Genomic DNA, 17,115 nt, shown 5'->3' on the forward strand with positions numbered 1-17,115 from the left:
ACACCTGTTGTGGTGTATTGAAGAGGGGGGCTGAAGCCTGTTTTTTGCACCATCGCTAATGACCAAGGCTGTGTCATTGGAGCTACTGAAGTGATTTGAAGCTGAGTATAAGATACCTGTTTCACAGAGCTGTTGTATCCAGTGACACTCTCACGCTGCTGCTAATCAACATTGTTTAACCCTATTTTACCATCTACTCTACAGGGACGGTATTCTGAGATTGAGTACTATTTGATGCTCTGAATTAATTAGCTCTGTATTAATTTATTAATTAATTTCTATACACTAATTTTTTTTTTTCCTCATCTATATATATTTTGTGTGCTTCACCCCACTGTGGCAACACGACTAATCCCCTATTCAGGGTTTTGAATTATTATCACAATTGGATTGATCTTAGTAAGGTATCACATAAATTAGTTGTTTTTAGCGCATATGTTTATATTTTTCACATTTTGTTGTTTGGTTGGTAACCTGTTTCACATACTGCAGCTTTTTACATTTATTTATTAATTGTGTGGTGTATTTTGGATTTAGTAGCGCTGTAGTTTATCAGTTATATTCACACCTGAATCTGCCATCTCCACTTTCGCTAAACCTCTATTATTCACCAAGTTTTATTGTTTTTACCCGGCTGGGTAATAAAGAGCACAGAAAAAAAAAAAGACACCTGTGGACATTCCACTACTGCAACTTTTACCAAATACCATATTTGCCGGCGTATAAGACGACCCTCTAATTTTCCAGCTAAAATGTTGGTTTTGGGATATACTCACTGTATAAGACGACCCCCTCACTGTGCCATAATTACATGCCTCACTGTGCCAGTATTACATGCCTCACTGTGCCAATATTACGTGTCTCACTGTGCCAATATTACGTGTCTCACTGTGCCATTACACGTGCCTCACTGTGCCATTACACGTGCCTCTCTGTGCCATTTCACGTGCCTCTCTGTGCCATTACACATGCCTCGCTGTGCCATTACACATGCCTCGCTGTGCCATTACACATGCCTCGCTGTGCCATTACACATGCCTCGCTGTGCCATTACACATGCCTCGCTGTGCCATTACACATGCCTCGCTGTGCCATTACACATGCCTCGCTGTGCCATTACACATGCCTCGCTGTGCCATTATTACATGCCTCACTGTGCCACTACACATGCCTCACTGTGCCATTACACATGCCTCATTGTGCCATTACACATGCCTCACTGTGCCATAATTACATGCCTCACTGTGCCATTATTACATGCCTCACTGTGCCATTACACATGCCTCACTGTGCCATTACACATGCCTCACTGTGCCATTACACATACCTCACTGTGCCATTACACATGCCTCACTGTGCCATTACACATGCCTCACTGTGCCATTACACATGCCTCACTGTGCCATTACACATGCCTCACTGTGCCATTACACATGCCTCACGGGAGCTGCGGTGGCTCAACGCGATTGGCACTGCGCTGACAAGCCATTCACCTCTGCAGCTAGGGGTTCGGATCCCGGCTACATGTGAATTGAGTTTGGTGGTCTCAGCCCGGCTCCCGGTGGGTGTGCTATGCGAGGTAAGCCTGCGCTTAGTACGCCCACCCCCCTCCTACAAAAACCACCACACTTACACGCACTCGAAATTGGGTTTACATGCACGCACTTTGACCACGCGGTCTCTAAAAAGAGAGCCGAAGGACTAACGGGGCTGGTTGAGCGGGCTAGATCCTCTCACTCCCTTATAGGGAGTCCCTCTGCCCTGTTGGGCTTCAAAGCGGAGCAGGTAGGGCGGGCTGTGTGGGAGGACCCCCTCACACACCCACCATTGCCACCCAGGGCATGGAGAAAGGTGGCAGATTGCCTCTGGGGAGGCCTCCCAACTCCTGCAGTCCGGCTCCTTTCTCGAGTACACGCACAAAATACACTTAAAAAAAAAAAAAAAAAAAAAAAAAATTTACACATGCCTCACTGTGCAATTATACATGCCTCACTGTGCCATTATTACATGCCTCACTGTGCCATTTCCGACCTCACTGTACCATTCCATTCCCTGCCTCGACAATCTCCCTATCTTCTCCTGTTTGCAGAGTATGTCAGACGGCGGCCATCCATTATTCAAAAGCCGCGCCTCCTCCTCAGGCTGTTCCCTGATAGGCGGAACACTAATTTTACCAGCAGAGCTTCTGTTCAATGTTCCGCCTATCACGGATGTCCTCTTGTCCGAGGCTGAGGATGAGAAGGCATCCGTGATAGGCGGAACACTGAACAGAGGCTCTGCTGGGAAAATTAGTGTTCCGCCTATCACGGAACAGTCTGAGGAGGAGGCGCGGCTTTTGAATAATGGATGGCCACCGTCTGACACACAGGTACCCGGCGTATAAGACGACCCCTGACTTTTGGGGCATGATTTTAGATGCAAAAAGTCGTCTTATACGCCGGAAAATACGGTACCCCTAGACGGCAGAGGAACACGAGGTAACATGCCACCCGAAACAAACCAGCAGCTCCTTCGGGGGTATAGTGCTACATTTACGCTACAAAACATAATACATCTGTTTATACAGAACAACAATAAATTATAATGACATTACACTGATTTATAGATGTTCTTCTGGTTGTTAATCTGTTGCTGGAATAATATTTCACCGAGATCTCTTATCCTTCATTTCCTTCTTTTGCATCCAGTCATTTTATATATGTACGTGATGAAAATATTTACATGAAAATGTCACGTTCTGTATATTATGAAAAGTAGAGGGGGCAAGAAGCCAAAAGCACGGTGGGACTTTATACGAGGCGGTGACCTGGTAAGGTCTAGTGCCTCCATCCCCATCTATTTAAAAGGGGAGGGGACGGGGGAGTGGGACTTTAACCACTTAAGGACCGCCGCCTGTAAATATACGTTGGCAGAATGGCACGGCTGGGCAGATGGACGTATCGGCACGTCCTGTACATCTACCCAGCCTTGGGTTGCGGGCGGCGTGCGCCCGCGACCCGGTCCGAAGCAGCGGGACCTCGGGAACCGATCGCCGCTGGGGTTCCACAATCGGTCCCCGGAACTGTGGCGGCTGCGGTATTTAACGTCAAAGTACCGACCTATAATGACTGCGTTAGCGTTACAAGTTCTCAAGGTTAAATTTGGTGTTATCGCTCTCACTCTCTCATACCGGTCACTGGAAGATCAACATGGCATGGCATTCCCGATGGAAGGAAATATTATTCGGAATATATTTATTTAACCACTTCCCGACCTCCTCATGTACATATACGTCAGCAGAATGGCACGGACAGGCACAATCACGTACCTGTACGTCCTCTGCTAGACGTGGGTGGGGGGTCCGATCGGGACCCCCCCCGGTACATGCGGAGGTTGGGTCCGCTCGGGGAGCGATCCGGGACGACGGCGCGGCTATTTGTTTTTAGCCGCGCCGTCGCGATCGCTCCCCGGAGCTGAAGAATGGGGAGAGCTGTGTGTAAACACGGCTTCCGCCTGCTTCACTGTGTCGGCGCATCGATCGCGTCATTCCTTTTATAGGGAAGACACGATCGACGACGTCAGTCCTACAGCCACACCCCCCTACACTAGTAAACACACACAAAGTAAACCCTAACTCCTACAGCGCCCCCCTGTGGTTAACTCCCAAACTGCAACTGTCATTTTCACAATAAAGAATGCAATTTAAATGCATTTTTTGCTGTGAAAATGACAATTGTCCCAAAAATGTGTCAAAATTGTCCGAAGTGTCCGCCATAATGTCGCAGTCACGAAAAAAAAAATTGCTGATCTCCGCCATTAGTAGTAAAAAAAATAAAAAAAAATAAAAATGCAATAAAACTATCCCCTATTTTGTAAACGCTATAAATTTTGCGCAAACCAACCGATAAACGATTATTGCAATTTTTTTACCAAAAATAGGTAGAAGAATACGTATCGGTCTAAACTGAGTAATTTTTTTTTTTTATATATGTTTTTGGGGGATATTATAGCAAAAAGTAAAAAATATTGCATTTTTTTCCAAAATTGTCGCTCTATTTTTGTTTATAGCGCAAAAACTAAAAACCGCAGAGGTGATCAAATACCACCAAAATAAAGCTCTATTTGTGGGGAAAAAAGGACGCCAATTTTGTTTGGGAGCCACGTCGCACGACCGCGCAATTGTCTGTTAAAGCGACGCAGTCCCGAACTGTAAAAACCCCTTAGGTCTTTAGGCAGCATATTGGTACGGGGCTTAAGTGGTTAAGGACCGCCGCCTGTAAATATACGTTGGCAGAATGGCACGGCTGGGCAGATGGACGTATCGGCACGTCCTGTACATCTACCCAGCCTTGGGTTGCGGGGGGCGCGTGCCCGCGACCCGGTCCGAAGCAGCGGGACCCGATCGCCGCTGGGGTTCCGCAATCGGTCCCCGGAACTGTGGCGGCTGCGGTATTTAACGTCAAAGTACCGACCTATAATGACTGCAGGTGGTCCAGAAGTGGTCTTAACTGCTGGTAACAAAAGTAAGTCCTAATTTGCCATTTTCCCTCCCCGGTGTCATGTGACTCGTTAGCGTTACAAGTTCTCAAGGTTAAATTTGGTGTTATCGCTCTCACTCTCTCATACCGGTCACTGGAAGATCAACACGGCACCTCAGCATTCCCGATGGAAGGAAATATTATTCGGAATATATTTAATAACCGAGGCACATCACAGCTGCAGAACGAGCGCATTTTCCATTCGGCGGGGGTGAGACGTCTGGGGCCGGGGCCGGTGACCTCGGATATTTATTTCATTACGGTAAGGTCGCGGGTCAGTGTAATTGAGTCTAACCTCTGCAGCACCTCGCCTCTATGCATGGATAATCAGGATAAATGCAAGCAAGATTAAACAACACACCAGGATCAGAGTGCAGCTCGGAAAACACATCGAAATTCAAACAAGGTGCCAGGCAAAGCGCATAAATCATTATCCGTCGGCACCGAGGCACTAAACGAGGCTTAGCAATCTCCAGAAAGATCAGCGAGAAAAACTCCATCTTTTTCCATTTCGATGCAAGACAAACCCCCAAACAGACATTAAAAATACTCAATCCGGTAAATAGTAATTTTATGTACACTATATTGTCAAAAGTATTGGGACGCCTGCCTTTACACGCGCATTAACTTTAACCACTTAAGGACCGCCTAATGACGATATACGTCGGCAGAATGGCACCTCTGGGCACAATCACGTACCTGTACGTGATTGTATAAAGCCCAGCGGTGGGTCGCGGGCGCGCTCCCGCGACCCGGTCCGAAGCTTCGTGACCTCGGCCAGCGGGACTCGCGGACCCGATCGCCGCTACAGTCCCGCGATCGATCCCCGGAGCTGAAGAACGGGGAGAGCCGTATGTAAACAAAGCTTCCCCGTTCTTCACTGTGGCACCGTCATCGATTGTGTGTTCCCTAATATAGGGACGCACAATCAATGACGTCACACCTACAGCCACACCCCCCTACAGTTGTAAACACACTTCAGGTCACACATAACCCCTTCAGCGCCCCCTGTGGTTAACTCCCAAACTGCAACTGTCGTTTTCACAATAAACAATGCATTTTTTTGCTGTGAAAATGACAATGGTCCCAAAAATGTGTCAAAATTGTCCGAAGTGTCCGCCATAATTGCGCAGTCGCGAAAAAAATCTCTGATCGCCGCCATTAGTAGTAAAAAAAAAAAATTATGAATAAAAATGCAATAAAACTATCCCCTAATTTGTAAACGCTATAAATTTTGCGCAAACCAAATCCATAAATGCTTATTGCGATTTTTTTTTACCAAAAATAGGTAGAAGAATACGTATCGCCCTAAACTGATATGTTTTGGGGGGATATTTATTACAGCAAAAATATAAAAATATTGCATTTTTTTCAAAATTGTCGCTCTATTTTTGTTTATAGCGCAAAAAATAAAAACCGCAGAGGTGATCAAATACCACCAAAAGAAAGCTCTATTTGTGGGGACAAAAGGACGCCAATTTTGTTTGGGAGCCACGTCGCACGATCGCGCAATTTTCAGTTAAAGCGACGCAGTGCCGAATCCCAAAAAGGGGCCTGGTCTTTTACCTGTCTTAAGTGGTTAATGGCATCCCAGTCTTAGTCCGTAGGGTTCAATATTGAGTTGGCCCCGCCCTTTGCAGCTAGAACAGCTTCAACTCTTCTGGGAAGGCCGTCCACAAGGTTTAGGAGTGTGTCTATGGGAATGTTTGACTATTCTTCCAGAAGCTCATTTGTGAATTTAGGCATTGACGTTGGACGAGAAGACCTGGCTCGCAGCCTGCTCTCTAATTCATCCCAAAGGTGTTCTATTGGTTTGAGGTAAGGACCAGTCTAGTTCCTCCACCCAAAACTCACTCATCCATGTCTCAATAGACCTTGGTTTGTGCACTGGCCCTAATCATTTGGTGGAGGGGGGATTATGATGTGGGGTTATTTTTCAGGGGTTGGGCTTGGCCCCTTAGTTCCAGTAAAGGGAATTTTTAAGGCGTCGGCATACCAAGACATTTTGGACAATTTCATGCTCCCAACTTTGTGAGAACAGTTTGGGGACGGCCCCTTCCTGTTTCAACATGACTGCCCACCAGTGCACAAAGCAATGTCCATAAAGACATGGATGAGCGAGTTAAAAATACAAAGCTGATGTAATAGGGCTCATTCACGTATGAGGTTGGGGGATGGTGAAATTTTACGTGATAGACCAACACAAAGTGGCACATAATTGTGAAGTGGAAGGAAAATGATAAATGGTTTTACAAATAAATATGTGAAAAGTGTGAGAGGGGAGGGGCATTTGTATTCAGCCCCCATTTACTCCGATACCCCTAACTAAAATCTAGCGGAACCAATTGCCTTCAGAAGTCACCCAATTAGTAAATGTAGTACACCTGTGTGTCATTTAATTTCTGTATAAGTACAGCTGTTCTCTGAGGGCTTCACAGGTTTGTTAGAGAGCCTTAGTGAACTAACAGCATCATGAAGGCCAAGGAACACACCAGAAAGGTCAAGGATAAAGTTGTGGAGAAGTATAAAGCAGGGTTAGGTTATAAAAAAAATCTCCCAAGCTTTGAACATCTCACGGAGCTTCTGTTCAATCCATCATCGGAAAATGGAAAGAGTACAGCACAACCGCAAACCTACCAAGACATGGCCGTCCACCTAAACGGACCAGGCCGGGCAAGGAGAGCATTCACCAAAGAAGCAGCCAAGAGGCCCATGGTAACTCTGGAGGAGCTGCAGAGATCCACAGCTCAGGTGGGAGAAACTGTCCACAGGACAACTATTAGTGGTCTCTCCACAAATCTGCCCTTTATGGAAGAGTGACAAGAAGAAAGACATTGGAGAAAGAAAGACATAAGGAGGTCCTGTTTGCAAGAAGCCATGTGGGGGACACAGCAAATATGTGGAAGAAGTTGCTCTGGTCAGGCGAGACCAAAATTGCACGTAAAACGCTATGTGTGGCGGAAAACTAACACCGCACATCACCCTGAACACACCATCTCCACCGTGAAACATGGTGGTGGCAGCATCATGTGGTGGGGATGCTTTTCTTCAGCAGGGACAGGGAAGCTGGTCAGAGTTGATGGGAAGATGGATGGAGCCAAATACAGGACAATCTTAGAAGAAAACCTGTTAGTTAGACTTGAGACCAGGGGGGGGGGTTCACCTTCCAGCAGGACAATGACCCTAAAGTACAGCCAGAGCTACAATGGAATGGTTTAGATCAAAGCCTATTCATGTGTTAGAATGGCCCAGTCACAGTCCAGTAGAGGTCGACCGATATATCGGCCGATATTTGGCCGTTTTGGAGAAATCGCCATCGGCCGATTTTCGTCCAAATTAGGCCGATATTTAACATGGCCGTTGGCGGTGCCTCGGCTCCGGAGCTAGGCCGAAGCCGCGGCCTTTCCTGATGCTGTGACCGCGGCGGCAATCCGCGGATTGCCGCCGCGGTCACAGCATCAGGAAAGGCCGCGGCTTCGGCCTAGCTCCGGAGCCGCGGCCATCTTGGTACACCAGCGCGGCGGCCCTCCCCTCTGTTTACACCCAGAGGGGGAGGGGCCCGCTCGCTGCTATCTGTGCTGACTTTTTTTTTTTTTTTAGTTTTAGGAAGTCGGCAGCGGGCCTGTAACCGCCAATCGGCGGCCGCCGCTGCCGACATCCTCCACTCTGGAAAAAAACATCCCCTGACTGCTGTGCGCCCTGCCTCTGCCTACAAGCTCCAGAATGCAGCGCGGGCCGGTAACTGCCGGCCCGCGCTGCATTCTGGGATTTGTAGGCAGAGGCAGGGTGCGCAGCAGTCAGGGGACGTTTTCTTTGCAGTGGAGGATGTCGGCAGTGGCGGCCGCCGATTGGCTGTTACCGGCCCGCTCTGCATTCTGGGGATTGTAGGCAGAGGCGGGGCAGCAGCACGTCAGGGCGAGGGACGAATAGAGTCTTGTGCTAGGCTGGTGGGCATTGATGAGTGAATGACATTGGGCTGTACTGGTTGGCACTACTGAGGTGACGCACTGGTTGGCACTACTGAGGTGACGCACTGGTTGGCACTACTGAGGTGACGCACTGGTGATATGCGCTGGTGGGCAATGATGGGATGCACTGATGAAGTGGCACTAGTGGGCACTGATAGACACCAATGAGGTGGCACTGATGGACACTGATAGGCTGCACTGGTGGGCACTAATGAGGTGGCACCGATGGGCTGCACTGGTGGGCACTGATGTGGCACTGACAGGCTGCACCCCACCTCTCCACCCTAAACAATTATCTCCTCCCCACCTCTCCACCCTAGGTTTTTTGAGATGAGGGGAAAAAAAAAAAAAAAAAATCGGCCTAAAATATCGGCCGCAAAAATCGGCAACACATCAGCCATCGGCCGCCCCGATTTCCAAATATCGGCATCGGCCAGAGAAAAACCCATATCGGTCGACCTCTACAGTCCAGACCTAAATCCCATTGAGAATCTGTGGCAAGACTTGAAAATTGCTGATCACAGACGCTCTCCATCCAATCTGACAGAGCCTGAGATATTTTACAAAGAAGAAGAATGGAGGAGAAATGTCCCTCTCTAGATGTGCAAAGCTGGTAGAGACACCCCCAAAAAGACTTGCAGCCGTAATAGCAGAGAAAGGGGGTTCTACAAAGTATTGACTCCGGGGGGCGCCATACAAATACCCCCCCACACTTTTCACATATTTATTTGTAAAACATTTTGAAAACCATTTATCATTTTCCTTCCACTTCACAATTATGTGACACTTTGTGTTGCTCCATCACATGAAATCCCAATAAAATACATTTACGTTTTTGGTTGTAACATGAGAAAATGTGGAGAATTTCAAGGGGTATGGGGTACTTTTTCAAGGCACTGTAGTAGCAAGATGGAATCCATTTTGACATGTTTCAGAGCAAAGTGGGAACGCACTCTCTATTTGAACACTTATACATACAAGCATACCATAAAAAGTTGGTTTATTTTACAGAAACAGATGTAGTTATGTTATAATGGCGGCACCAGCGGGTTACAATACCTAATTTCGGTGTACCGATTAAAAAAAAAAAAAAAAAGTAGCTTTTACTTATAATGGTGATGGATTCCCGCCAACACACAGCACAGCGTGAAAAGATGAGTTGTGCCATTTGCCTTCTGCGCTTATTGTAACTTAAAAGCGGTTCCCTCGGTGGACGGAGACGTTATGTTCTTCTGCATTTCTTCCCTCCTGCTTCTCCTTTGGACATCAGGAAGTAAGCCGAGATAAATCAGAGCGAGGCGGCCGTCGGCCCGTGCAGCTGTGCCCTCCGTTCTTTAATGACTTTTCCTTCCCAATTATAAGGAGAATAATACATTGACTTGAAGTACGCAATATAAAAAAAACACAGCAACCACTTCCCTTCCAGGAGAATACCTATGGAGCGCCGAGACCGGAGAGCGTTTTATCTAAAATGCAAATTGAAGTTTCTTGCCTTCGCTGTGACAACGCGTCATTGAACCACATCTACTTCCTCCAGGATAATAACCCCCTTATCGCAGGCGACTGGCTGATTTCAGCTTGACAGTTGTGTGCGCCAAAAGGATGCAAACATCTTACCGGGAGTTATTGCTCAAAGCCAACTTCAGCCTAAACCAAATTCCTCTCTCGTCTTGTGCCTCGCTTTTGTCTTACTATCAGGCCTCGTACAGACGACCCAACATGTCCGATGAAAACGGTCCGCGGACCGTTTTCATCGGACATGTCCGCTGGGAGAAGGAAGGTGGGAGATGTGAGTAGAAAGTGACCATCGTGCAATACGATGGCCGGCCCTCTGGCCAGAAAACAAAAATTCCTCTGGACCCAACCAAAAGGCCTGGCCCTAGAGGCAGGTGAAAAGGGTGTTTTGTGGAGACGTGGCCCTGGTGCCATACGAATAAGTGCCCTCTCAAACACTCGTACAATGTATGGCACCCCTGGACTGCCACTCCAGGGGCACTATGGAAGGTATGTAGTTGGTCTGAGGAAATGTGTTAAGGGGCTTTTGTTTGATTCAAAACAGGCTTTGCACTCCTGTGGACTTGTACCTCTTGAAGGTATCATGGAGATAAGGCTGTACGCTATATGCACACCATATCTCCTGTGCTAATAAGCACACATTTCGTCTAATGATATAATGCATCTTCCCTAGCACTCTATTTCCTAGCACTGTATTTCCAAGTAAACAGACATCACCACAGCTCACCTTCTCAGCATGACTGCCCTCTGCCCAGCATGCTTGGCTTTTTATTCGTAAATGACAAAAGCTATGACAAACAGGAAGTGATGGCTCCAGCAGCCAATCGCTTCCTCCATGAAAAGTCACACAGGATATGACCTAACAGGAAATCCTTCCAACAAGATAAGTTAATACAAAGGGGACAAACGGCGCTAAGATGATAATTTTTATTTATTTTTTCGAAAGCCCATGGCGTGTGAAACACACTCAAAAAACTTCACCCTTTGCCAAAAAAAGTGCACAACATGAAGAGGCAACACAAAAACGTGCAACGGTGTACACAAGCCCTCTAAAATCAGAGGGCCTTGCCCTGAATCCCCCAGGGCGTTAGGCTCCAGACAGGGAAAAGGGTACTTACACTACGGTCCATCTGGCCGGAACCAGATGGACCCCTTTCTCTGGAGGGTCTAGGTGTACTAGGTGGGGCTCCCCGAAGGGAGACCCCAAGAGAGAGGGCGAACTAAGCCAGAAGGCCATGTCCACCCCCTCCCAAGACATTTAGGGCAGGCCCAAGGACCTACACCCTACCAGTCACACCGTGTACAAACAAAAAAATACAAAAACGTGACAAACATAGGCATGAATTAAAGAAAGTGGGGGAGGAATAAGTGGAGAGGAGAATGAAAAGGTGGCCATTGTGTAACACAATGGCCAGGCCCTCGGGCCAGGAATAAAAAATTCCTCTGGTCCTGACCAAAAGGCCCAGCCCAGGAGGCAGGTGCTAAAAAAGCATGTTCTGGTGCAGTGACCGTGGTGCCATAAATCAGTGATCTTCTGGCACCCCTGGACTGCCACTCCAGGGGCACATACACCCATAGGCTTTCTAGTTACTATCTGACCCCCCGACAAGGTCAGTGCAGCCCTCTGTCCCTGCCAGATAGAGAGTCCTTCAAGGTTTTCTCAGGGAGAGCTGCCCCCTTGATAGCAGCCTCCACCGATACTAGCCCTTCCAGGCCCCCCCATCAACCCAGCGGATTTGCATGGCCTCACCCCGCCTCATCTACAGGGCTACGCCAGCTCCTCCTACCAGATCGCCGACAGGGACAGCACTTACACCGACACCAACCAGAAGGCCAGGATAGGACCCGGCAAAAAAGCCAGACCCAGTGCAGCCACCCATCCTCACCAGAAGCACCCTTCCGGACGGCTCAGACTCAACCATGGCCTACCCCCGACTCGGTCAGGGCGTAGTAATCCATGAATCCCTACAGAAACCATCCTTCCAGGTGCAACGACGCCATTGGATTTGCATCCACCCTCCCCATGTAAGAGGTGCTTCAGCGCATCCTTTGGCAACTGATAGGAACAGATACTACACTTGATCTTAGCCAAAAGGCCGAGAAGCAAATATGATAATTGTAAAGTAGGAAAGCTTGTCAGGCCACAAGAATTATTATCAAATAAAATTGGAAAATAGTGGAAAGCAGCAAAACAACAAACAGTGAACAAAATATGGAAAAAAAATATGGTTGCGCTAACCCTGTAGTGATAACGGAGGAAAAAAGGTTTGGGACTTTAAATGAAACAAAACACTAGGGGCAGAACAAATCAATCAATAAGATATAATAAGCTGTTTATTAGTGACATATATGGATAAATCGTATTGTAGATAGACATAATAATCAATAATGATATTAAAATGCATAGTAGAAACATGATCGATCAATCATAACAAATTCTAATAGTAACATGATCGACAATATAACACATGATAGACGATGTAACCAGCAAAAAATGCATAATAGGTATACATGGTAGATCAATAAACTTGATAATGTGCATGATAGAAACATGACTGAACGATCCTGGAAATTCTAATAGTAACATGGTAAAAAAATATAACACATGATAAGCACTGTGATCAGCAGTAATTAGTAATTATGTTAAAATACATAATAGAAACATAAATCGATACGTCATGATAATTTCTAATAGTAACGTATTAACCACTTAAACCCCGGACCTTTAGGCAGCTAAATGCCCAGGCCAGGTTTTGCGATTTGGCACTGCATCGCTTTAACAGACAATTGCGCGGTTGTGCGACGTGGCTCCCAAACACAATTGGCGTCCTTTTTTTCCCCACAAATAGAGCTTTCTTTTGGTGGTATTTGATCACCTCTGCGGTTTTTATTTTTTGTGCTATAAACAAAAATAGAGCGACAATTTTGAAAAAAATTCAATATTTTTTACTTTTTGCTCTAATAAATATCCCCCAAAAATATATATATATAAAAAAAAAAATTCCTTAGTTTAGGGCGATACGTATTCTTCTACCTATTTTTGGTAAAAAAAAAAAAAATCGCAATAAGCGTTTATCGATTGGTTTGCACAAAATTTATAGCGTTTACAAAATAGGGGATATTTTTATTGCATTTTTATAATTTTTTTTACTACCAATGGCGGCGGTCTGCGTTTTTTTTCGTCACTGCGACATTATGGCGGACACTTCGGACAATTTTGACACATTTTTGGGACCATTGTCATTTTCATAGCAAAAAATGCATTTAAATTGCTTTTTTTATTGTGAAAATGACAGTTGCAGTTTGGGAGTTAACCACTAGGGGGCGCTGTAGGAGTTCAGCTTCACCTAGTGTGTGTTTACAACTGTAGGGGGGTGTGGCTGTAGGTCTGATGTCATCGATCGAGTCTCCCTATAAAAGGGATCACACGATCGATGCAGCCGCCACAGTGAAGCACGGGGAAGCCGTGTTTACATACGGCTCTCCCCGTTCTTCAGCTCCGGGGAGCGATCGCGAGGTGGCGGCTAGAAACGAATAGCCGCGCCCGATCGAACCCCCGACAAGGCAGCGACGTGTGGGCACGTCATTCTGCCTGCCCGTGCCATTTTGCCGACGTATAATTACATGCGGCGGTCGTTAAGCGACACATGATAAACGATGTAACCAGCAAAAATGCATGATAGGTATACATGGTAGATCAATAAGTATGTTAGAATGCATGATAGAAACATGACCGATCGATATTGAAAGGTTCTAATAACAACAAGGTAAACAGTAACACATAATAAGTACTGTGAACGTCAGTATATCTAAAATGATGTAAAATCATAATACATAATACGTAAAAGTACATGATTCGAACATTCAAACGCCCAAGGTAGTAACCAAGATTAAGGTGACATGACATCTATGGGGTAGGCTCGACGCGTTTCGTGGACACTTTCCACTCATCAGGAGCACGTAGGGGCTGGGGATACCTATAGTAAAGGATAGATAGTAATACATTACTAGTTAGAGGTAAATAACTAGAAAGGGAAGAGGGGGAACACAAATCAGTGGTCCTAACACTCTTACCTAGGGTCATGAATAAAACAAGGTAGATGGTAAAAATCAGGGTTTGACAAATTTGCTTGGAATCTAGGAGCCAGCTAAAAAAGTTAGGAGCCAGAAAACGCACCCCGTCCCGACGAGCTTGCGCCCAGAAGCGAACACATACGTGAGTAGCGCCCGCATATGTAAACGGTGTTCAAACCACACATGTGAGGTATCGCCGCGATTGGAAGAGTGAGAGCAATAATTCTAGTGCGAGACCTCGTCTGTAACTCAAAACATGCAACCTGTACATTTTTTTAAACGTCGCCTATGAAGATTTTAAAGGGTATTCCACGAGCGGACGCAATTTTGAAGCGTGACATGTTGGGTATGAATTTACTCGGCGTAACATTATCTTTCATAATATTAAAAAAAAATGGGGATAACTTTACTGTTGTCTTATTTTTTAATAAAAAAAAGTGTAATTTGTTCACAAAAAAGTGCGCTTGCAAGACCGCTGCGCAAATACGGCGTAACAGAAAGTATTGCAATGATCGCCACTTTTTTCTCCAGGGTGTTAGGATAAAAAATATATATAATGTTTGGGGGTTCTAATTAGAGGGAAGAAGATGGCAGGTGGTAATAACTTGTAATACCAACGGCTCACCACCAGATGCCCACCTTCCAAGCCAGGTCACCAGGACATTATTTCTAGTCGCCATGGCGACCTGGCGACCGGGATTTGTCGAGCCCTGGTAAAAATATTGATCAGAGGCAAGGGGAGAAGGGGAGAAGGGGAGAAGGGGAGAAGGGAATGCCCCCCCCGGGAGCTGACGTGGTAACAGACTGGCGGCAGCAGAGATCCGACCTCGAGATGTTGAAAATGGTGAATGCCATTTCCACTGGTACAGTGGTAAATTTGAGCCCGCAGGGCTTCTGTAACAAAAACGTGAGAAAGCCATGCATCAGGGAAATGAGCTTAGCTAGTGAAAGACAAGGACTATGGGGGTAAGACTTGTAGTGCAATGAAATTCCTGTGTGTGAGGGACAAAAAGTGAGTTAAGTATCATACAGAGTGGTGGCTAGTAAACCACCAACATAAAATAGTGACAAAGTAGGAAATAAAAATAATGATAAATGTACCTGAAGTTGAGGTGAAAAACATGATGTAGCATGATATTATTGGGCCAGATTCACGAAGAGATACGACGGTCGGATCTATGCGACTGATTCATAAGAATCAGTTACGCACAGATCTCCCTTAGATCCGACTGGTGTAAGTGACTTACACCGTCAGATCTTAGGCTGCAATCTTCCGCTGCCTGCTAGGTGGCGTTTCGTGTTTTACTCGCGACTAATATGCAAATGAGGAGATACGCCAATTCAGAAACGAACGCCCGCCGCTTTTTTTTTTTTTACGTCGTTTGCGTTCGGCTTTTTTCGGCGGATAGTTACCCCTGCTATATGAGGGGTAGCTAATGTTAAGTATGGCCGTCGTTCCCACGCCGAGTTTTGAATTTTTACGCCGTTTGCTTAATCGGTCGCGAATACAGATGGCCGTAATTTACGTTAACGCCAAAAACAATGACGTCCTAGCGACGTCATTTGGAGCATGCGCACTGGGAAATTCCGCCGGCGGCGCATGCGCAGTTAAATCGGCGCGGGGACGCGCCTGATTTAAACGATCCGCCAGCGCAAGTTTGGAGGCAAGTGCTTTGTGAATACTGCACTAGCCTCGCAAAATTGCGCCGGCGGATCGTAAATCACATAGATTACGTGGATCTAAAGATCCGCTAATCTATGTAAATCTAGCCCATTGTGTCCAAGTAAAATGGAACTAAAAATAGGAGTGAGTGGTAATGGTGAGAGGGAGGAACAGCATGCCTGCCAGAGTCTGCCCCACTGAACATCACGCCAAGCGTGCTGGAGAGGAGTGACAGCCGCATACAAGCAGAAATTGCTTATATGTAGGCGCCCAGCTCCTCCCTAATGACGCGCGCAGGTGGAAGAACAACACGCCAACACGTGGCGTCGGAACTGACGCCAATCGCGTGTGCGTGGGAGGCGCGGCGTCGATGCGCAATGAGTGCGTCCCCCCAGTCCCATGACTGAAAGACAGGGGGGGGGCGGGGGAACGCCACGGTGCGCAGCTCCCAATAGGTGAGACAACAGGACAACCCCCCAAAAGTGAAGAACCTCACAGAAAATATGTACAGGTAATCCCAGTATAGCATACAATCCAGGGCGGCACAAGAAGTAGGTCAAAGTAAAACATGGGATATTAAAGTAGATAAGTGTAATGTTTCCATCCCTAATAAGTTGAAAATGGAAGATGTTAGATTACTAAATCCAAAATCTGGTTGGTGGGACTTTAAATGAGACTATTAGCCAGATTCACGTAGGCGGGCGCAATGTTAGGCAGGCGTAGCGTATGGCATATACGCTACGCCGCCGTAAGTTAGAGAGGCAAGTGCTGTATTCACAAAGCAAAGCACTTGCCTCCTAAGTTACGGCGGCGTAGCGTAATTCGGCCGGCCTAAGCACGCCTAATTTAAATGTGGAACGGGGGGCGTGTTTTATGTAAATGACTGGTGACCCGACATGATTGACGTTTTTAACGAACGGCGCATGAGCCGTCCGTAGACATATCCCAGTGTGCATTGCTCCAATGTACGCCGTTTCGACGTGAAAGTAAATTACGTCAAGCCCGATTCGCATACGACTTACGCAAACAACATAAAAAGATAGGCCTGTTCCGACGTCCATACCTTGCATGGGATGCGCCACCTAGGGAGCAGCTTTATCTTTACGCCGGCGTATCTCTAACGTAAACGGCGTAACTAATTGCGACAGGCGCAGGTACGTTCGTGAATCGGCGTATCTAGTCATTTGCATATTCTACGCCGAACTCAACGGAAGCACCACCTAGCGGCCAGCGTAAATATGCACCCTAAGATACGACTGCGTAGGAGACTTACGCCGCTCGTATCTTAGCCTAATTTAAGCATATCTGGTTTCCAGAATACGCTTAAATTTGCGACGGCGTAGATTCAGAGCTACGCCGGCTTATCTACTGATACGCC

The 17,115-nt window shown here is 46.6% G+C and overlaps 1 pseudogene; it reads right to left on the minus strand.

Annotated features, from left to right (window-relative positions):
* Positions 1–11,999: 11,999 nt before the first annotated feature.
* On the minus strand, positions 12,000–12,108 carry LOC120912522 (annotated as a pseudogene).
* Between the last annotated feature and the right edge of the window lie 5,007 nt (positions 12,109–17,115).

Source organism: Rana temporaria, chromosome 8 (genome assembly GCF_905171775.1).
Source record: "Rana temporaria chromosome 8, aRanTem1.1, whole genome shotgun sequence".
NCBI classification, from domain to species: Eukaryota; Metazoa; Chordata; class Amphibia; order Anura; family Ranidae; genus Rana; species Rana temporaria.